Raw genomic sequence first — 7,967 nt, 5'->3', positions numbered from 1 at the left:
CCTTTGGCCTCCTAGATTAGAAGACCTTTACTAGCTCAAGCTTGGAAAATTCATTTGTAATTTTAATCTTCAATGCATCATTAAAACACAAAACACAATACATCATACCTCCTGTGACTGAGATGGGATGACAATGGCCTCGTCCAACTCAATCTCTCCTTCAACCTCCTGTGACTGAGGTGGAATGGCAACAGCATCGTCCAACTCACTCTCTCCTTCAACCTTCTGTGACTGAGACGTGCCATCTGTCTTCAGATCAGCCTCCTGCATCTCAATCTCTCCTTCAGCCTCTAGTGACAGAGTTGGGATATCTGTCTCTAGAACAGCCTCTTCCAACTTGGTCTGTCTCTCAACCTCTCTGTGATCTTTATCAGATCTAGATACAGAAAAAGGAATCGCTCTAAGGTCACTATAATGTGAGTGTGAGGATGTGTTCCAATTATAGAATTAGAATCATAGAAGTAGAATGAACCATTCTAGAACTAGAATAGAATCACTCGAATTATATGGTTCCAATACTCTGAGATGACTCGGCCTATCCAGAGTTATATATAGGGAGAATTTGGCAAACTTTTAGGAAGGACTCCATGTTAGCGGCTTTGAGCCTTTCATTTACCCTTTCATTATAAGTCAATTATAAAATAGATGTTCAGTTACATATTATTATTTAAAATGTCAATATTGCGCATGGGGAGCAGCTTTCATATGGATATCTTTGATTATACTGTGTCATGTAATGTATACATATTGATGCAAATGCAACATAATGCAGATAGATGTCCCATCTCTCTAAATACATGGCTCTGGGCCTACCTCTCCATAGGCGGTGACCTTTGACCTACTACATAATCTGTATCTGTAGGCCTATGTGATCCTGTAACCAGTCACAAATGTGCCATTGGTGTAAATCACTTACCTGTCTTCCTTCATAACATCACCGTCATTGATGGGGTCATCCAGGTCTATGAGGGTGAGGTCATTCCCACTGACCTCTGACTCCTGAAAGACAGCACAAAGTCATGTTTTGAAGTCACCTACTGTGTCGCCTTTAGCCGTGTTGAAAACAACTGGGAACTCTCTGACTTCCGACTTCAGTGTGTTCAAGACAATCGGGGTAAAAAACTAACTCCGGCAGGGAAAAATTGTTTTCAACAGTCATCCAACTTGGATTTCCAAGTCAGACGCAGCGCGGCTTGGCGGGTCATGTTTCGGAGGACTCCTGACTCAACCTTTACCTCTCCCGAGCCCGTTGGGAAGTTGCAGCGATGAGACTAGATCGTAACTACCAATTGGATATCACAAAAAAATGACAAAAACTCTGGCATCTTTTTAGAGCTCCAACTTTCTGACCTAAAGATCATGGAAGTCATGATTTGACCAAGATCACTTGCCTTGAAAGCACCATTAACCCAACACTCATTGTCACATCACAATGCATCATATGCATAGAAATAGAATCACCAGAACATCATGTCAGGTGTACAGTTCAGTTTACCAGTCAAATTGCCATGGTCAGAGGCTCTATCCTTTCTAGTGATTCTATTTCTATGGTCACATCATAGTGCATCATATCTATGCTTGTGTCCGAAATAGCACCCTATTTACAATATAGTGCACTTCTTTTGGCCAGAGCCCTATAGAGTGGCACAATAATGAATCCCCATAAAACCTAGTAGTCAAGCAGGGAAATGGTTCCAATTGTTTTTCCACCATACATTTTTCCCATAGTGGATTTTAGAAACACTTAAAATAAGGGCTGTGTTTCAGGTAGGCTTACCCTGGTGTGACATTTTGATAACTGTGTAAATCTCTCGGACAAGGTGACTTTTATCAACATATTCGCCTGTATTTACCCCCCAAATATTAAACGCTAATTAGCTGTTAATGTGGCTATCATAAAGAATTTCAAATGCCACGATGATCATGCTGATTGAGGCAAAGGTAAGAATCTCTTGATTAACTATCTAATGTTAGCTAAATGTAGTAATTAATAAATTGGCTACATTTCTTTAAATGGACAATTCTGTGAACTGTTTAGTGCAAGTTTTAAATTGACACAATACCTGTTAGCAAAGATGTCAGCTAGAAATTACGTTTAGGAGCTTGCAGGGATTTGTAGTTTTGCATGTCTACTTTGATGCTAATTAGAAATTTCAAATCTGAGAGTAAATAGAGCCAAATGTATTGCTAAAAGTCACCTTGTCTGTGAGATATTTACATGGTTATAAAAATGTCACACCAGGGTAAGCCCACATGAAACACAGACCTTATTTTATGTGTTTCTAAAATTGCCTATGGGAAAAATGAATGGTGGAAAAATATTTTGGAACCATTTCCCTCCCTGTTTGACTGCTAGGTTTTATGGGTATTATGACACCTCCACTGTGGGACTATATAGACGGGTTGGTTGTTTAGCAACAACACTTGCATGTAACTGTGGGTAGAAATAGACAGGGTAAATAGACAGGGTTCACTTAGAACATTGACAACATGTAAACTATATTTAGTTTCTAAATGTTAATTGCAAACAAAGACATTTGCATAATGAGCACATGCTAGCTGAGGTTTAGAGTCATAACAAGATACACGCATTCCGGCATTGATGAGCACGCATGTTTTTCGTGACGTCAGCCAACCAGTGTATGGATCTTGATCAAAAGTAGTGCACTAGCCTACATAGGGAATAGGGTGCCATTTAGGACAGAAATGTGAAGGTGGTGTCATAATAACCTTTGACCCTAGACCCCCATTTGACCCACAACAGATTCTACTGTACCTTTAGCCAACTCTCATGACTCCCCGGCCATAGACTTTGTAGTTTGATATTACAGAATGAATAGCACATAATTTCATTTATTTAACAATATTTAATCCACAGTAATTAATATAAATGGGGATTTAAAAATAATTATAAACTGGGTGGATCGAGACCTGAATGCTGATTGGCTGAAAGCCGTGGTATATCAGACTACTGTATACCATGGGTATGACAAAACATGTATTTTTTACTGCTCTAATTATGTTGGTAACCAGTTTATAATAGCAATAAGGCACCTCGGGGATTCGTGAAATAAGGGCTTTGTCCTAGCTAGCACTTCGGGTTGCGTCGTGCGTAAGAACAGCCCTTAGCCGTGGTATATTGACAATATACCACAATCCCTTGGGCCTTATTGCTTAAATAACATGCCTACCTTGAACTCTTTATTCTCCATGTCCTTGCAAAATTCAGCACATTTCCTTGCCAAAATGAACGCTCCTCCAGCACTAGCGAGAATCACTGAACTGCTCCCGCGGTTTCGCATCAGTTTCAACATTTATCAGTGATGACGTAACAATGCTGTACAGATTTGACGCACTTCCAATCTCGTGCTGATGCAACGCTCTGTGCGGTTGTAAATTCACGCATGGACATTCTGCGAGTTGTAAACAAATGTAGGCTACTATTGCCCTTAAAAATGTTATGTTGTGGACGCAACATAACCCAGAGCGATAACCCAGAGTTCATCATTAAATAACATTGATTACTCATAAAATATACAGCAAACTTCAGATACTGAAAGAATTCATGGGAGTTTCGTGCTAGTTTCATCCGTTTAAAAGAATGATAATGACACGAAAAAACCTGTGAACCTCTTGTTGCTGATTTGGTGAACATAGCAAATGTATTGCACATATTTCCAGTTAAAATTATTTTCAAAAAGAGACAAAAACGGGGATTTGAACATGCAATCACATACAAGGATTGAGTGGTTTATTTTTTGAAGAAGTTAAAGCAAGCAAAACCTGTTAAAAAAAACATTGATTATAAGACCAAAGACAAATAATATAGATATTTATTTTCCAGAAGAAGAAAACTTAATTGCTGCTGTCCTACCATTGGTTTACAGTGTTTCTCCTCTCCAAGGGAGACATGTTTTCCACCTCACATGCCTCGGGATAGTATCAGTGCTTTTCACAAACGTTGTAGTACTTAGTGTGCATCATTGTTTTCGCTCATACAGGTGCCCCTACTCTCCTAACCACCCCTCAGTAACTAACGAAGGCATAAAATGATGACATAAAGATCACAAGAAAGAATACATGAATTAATCATTTACTTTCTAAAATACTTTCTAGAGGCCAAAGGACAGGTAGGTTTAATAACACAAATGTAATATGTCCCATCAAAAAGTCCTGTTGCTCACATACCGGTATGCAAAACCAGCATCCTAAATGGCACCCTATTTCCTTTAGAGTGCACTGCTTTTGACCAGAACCCTATGGGCCCTGTTCAACATTAGTTTACTATTCAGTATAGGGAATAGGGTTCCATTTGGGATGCATTAAATCTTTACAATTACTCATGAGAGCAAATCCTATGATGTTTTGATTCCCACAGACCTTAAGACATGAATGATTTTATTAAAATGTTTGTTCATAAAAAATGTATGATTTCCCCTCCTCCCACATGGATTACAGACAAGAGGCTAGGTGCGTTCTGACTCTCTTAGTGTGCGGATAAACATGACAATCACTCTCATTAAACTTAAATGAAACATCACTCCTAATGTCTTTTCTCAGCCCAAACACTCAGCCCAATATCTACAGTCAAAACAGGTTTTGAAAATGCTTCTTCCACATCTTTTGGTCCCTGTCTGTTTTGCTCTCAGTGAAGTGCTACTATCCCCTTGGACTACAGGTTATTGCCGTCATAAGGTGTCTATCTGTTGGCCGGACACTTTCTACCGTTTAGGACCTTTGTGGGTAAAGGTAAAGATGGGGTATAGAAGCAGCAGTTCCTCTGAAGTCCAGTATCTGCTGGAAGGACACCTGGTGGTACGAGAGGATGAGTGTGGGCCAGCCAGCCTGTTGTTCCTCCCCCTCTCCCTCCCCCCTTTTCTCTCTCTCTCAGTCTGAGGGACTTTTAAGGCTCCTGTGCGACTGTCTCGGTTCGTGCCCTCCCGAAGCTGGCTGTGGTGATTTAAGACACGCTATATTTATGTGTGTATTTGTTTGTGGCCTCGGGCCCACTTCGCTGTCCCTCTGTCCAGTACGTACCGTTGTAGCAGGCCCAGTGTAGTGGCGTGTAGCCCTGGTTGTCTGTGATGACGGGGAGGGTCCACACTGACTGGGCGGTGTGTAGAAGCCATCCCAGCACCACGATGTGTCCGGACGTCGCCACCAGGTGGACAGGGCTCCGCCCCTTACCTTTCCGATCCAGGAAGCTGGCGCTGTGCTGCACTCCTCGTGACCCGCCACCGCCTAGGAGGAAGGGAGGGGAGACAAGAATGGATTTGAATAATTCATAATCTATTAAATAATAAGGACTCATAATAGGTATATTTGGGCATAATTTATATTCCATGCTAGATCCCACACCAAAGCCATCCCTAGTAGTTCAATGGCCCCATCCCTAGATCAGAACAAGCCTTCCCCTCTCTTTCTGTGTGTGAGCGCGTACAGCCAGCTCTCCTCACTACCCTTCTGTGTAGAGCTGTTCTGTGCCATTTGTCTTTGGCTTCTACGCTGGCTCCCTTGTTGAGCAGTGAGTACACACAGTCTGTGTGTCCGCTCAGCACCGACAGCATCAGAGGGGTTCTGATACACAAGACAACAGGTCATATTACAAACTGGTAATAACCAGGCTGAGTCCCAAATGGCAACCTATTCCCTATATCGTACACTACTGTTGACCTGAGCCCATAGGGCTTTGGTTTAAAGTAGTGCACCAAGTAGGGTATAGGTTGCCATTTGGGATGAAGACCTAGTGTCAAAATTTCTTTATTTCAGGAATTGTATCCGAAACCCAAATGAGTTACTGTCTATTCCCGTCTTGCACGTCCACTGCACTCTGGAGGTCAGCATTTCCAATAGGCAAACGCAAACACTCCGAATAACCGTTGTTAGCTAGAGGAAGATAAACAGAGAGGATATAAGAATGTCAGATGATTGACCGTTGGTAGCTAGAGGAGGATAAACAGAGAGGATATAAGAAGGTCAGATGATTGACCGTTGGTAGCTAGAGGAAGATAAAAAGAGAGGATATAAGAATGTGAGATGATTGAGCTTCAGTAGCTAGAGGTGGAAAAACGGAGAAGATATAAGAATGTGAGATGATTGACCATTGGTAGCTGGAGGAGGATAAACAGAGAGGATATAAGAATGTGAGATGATTGGCCGTTGGTAGCTAGAGGAAGATAAAAAGAGAGGATATAAGAATGTGAGATGATTGACCATTGGTAGCTGGAGGAGGATAAACAGAGAGGATATAAGAATGTCAGATGATTGGCCGTTGGTAGCTAGAGGAGGATAAACAGAGAGGATATAAGAATGCCAGATGATTGACCGTTGGTAGCTGGAGGAGGATAAACAGAGAGGATATAAGAATGTCAGATGATTGACCGTTGGTAGCTGGAGGAGGATAAACAGAGAGGATATAAGAATGTCAGATGATTGACCGTTGGTAGCTAGAGGAGGATAAACAGAGAGGATATAAGAATGTCAGATGATTGACAGTTGGTAGCTAGAGGAGGATAAACAGAGAGGATATGAGCAGATTGCTGGATGACTATAACCTTCACATGAACAGACAGATTTCTAGAACAATGGTGTTGGTAGATGACATCCTCATGATGTTAACACAGCAGATAATAAAGAATTTTGGGGCTGAGGCCATCGAAGCCTGTCACCTGCTAGCTGTGTACCTGGCTCTGGATAGAAGTCTCCCCTGTGCACTGATCTAGAATCAGCTTACCCTCCCTAGATCATCAATCATTAGTGGAAAACATGACAAAAAATGACCTTAGATCAGTGTCTAGTGGGCATGTTCACACTATACCATGTAACATCCCTAGAGTAGACATTGTCGTCCTAGCAACATTACCAAACAAATGGCCATCTTGGTCAGGAAAACTTTTTAATTACAGAAGCTCTATTTCATCCTATGTGTACCTGCAGCGTGGATGGGGGTCCTCTTTAGGGTGAAGTCTTTAACCAGGATGGAGGCTCCCTGGTTGATGAGGACGTCAACACACTCCACATGGCATTTTAAGGCAGACAGGTCCAGAGGGTGCGCCCCTGGCTGTCCCTCACGTCTAGATCCAGCAGAGACTGAACCAGGACCTCCATAGCATGGTGGTGGCTGTGGTATGCCTGAATAGAAACACAAACACAGTCTCAAGCAAAGTCCAGTGGTACGCCTGAATAGATACACTCTGAACAGAAATACAGTGCTAGACCTCTAAAGTAGACCAGAGTTTTTCAATCGGGAGCCCGTTTTTGCTCCCGCCCAGCATCAACATCTGAGGTCCCTGCCAAGCGTGGGATTGAGAAGCAAACACTCTACTTCTCCTCTGAGGTTGATTAACTCAAATGGCAAAATAAGGAAATCATCCTCATCATCACTGTGTAGAATATGCATGTATTTTACACTAATCAGGAATAGATAGGAATTTGGTGTGTGAGTCTGTCTGGACAGTCAACTTCCTGTGGAAAATCAACACCATGCCTGCATCCCAGATAGCACCCTATTCCCTATGTAGTTAACTACCTTTGATCAGGGCCTATAAGGATCTGGTCAAAAGTAGTGTACTAAATAGGGAATAGGGTGCCATTTGTCATATGGAGACCACTACAGGAGCAGGTAGGCTTTACTCACAGCGAGGTGTAGAGGGCTGATGGCAGCTCTGACATCAAAGTCGTTTAGCATGTCTGTCCCTGAGGTTTCAATTAGTTGAGGAAAGACAAGAACGGCCAGTTCAGACTTGTAACATATTTACTTGGAAGGTTAGTCTAGTAGCATGTGTAACATGGTAAATCTCAGTGACCAGCCCCTGCAGACATACTGGGGTGTTGCATCCATACCTTAAACAAGCAAGTGTGAGGAAAAGTTACCAACTGGCATTTACATCTAAAGGTGTTTCACTTGCAATCTGGAAAAAGAACAGCAAGAGTGACGATGCGTCCACGACAAACATGCAGCCACACCT

The 7,967-nt window shown here is 42.1% G+C and overlaps 1 long non-coding RNA gene across 1 annotated transcript; it reads right to left on the bottom strand.

The window, feature by feature from the left end:
* Positions 1–339: 339 nt before the first annotated feature.
* On the bottom strand, positions 340–3,257 carry LOC120047807. Its single transcript, XR_005476931.1, has 3 exons — positions 3,192–3,257; positions 917–999; positions 340–376 (listed from the first exon to the last, which is right to left on the bottom strand). It is a non-coding gene; the product is annotated as an uncharacterized LOC120047807 (long non-coding RNA).
* Between the last annotated feature and the right edge of the window lie 4,710 nt (positions 3,258–7,967).

This window comes from Salvelinus namaycush, chromosome 5 (assembly GCF_016432855.1).
Source record: "Salvelinus namaycush isolate Seneca chromosome 5, SaNama_1.0, whole genome shotgun sequence".
Classification (NCBI taxonomy): domain Eukaryota; kingdom Metazoa; phylum Chordata; class Actinopteri; order Salmoniformes; family Salmonidae; genus Salvelinus; species Salvelinus namaycush.
This window is presented reverse-complemented; position numbering and strand designations above follow the sequence as displayed.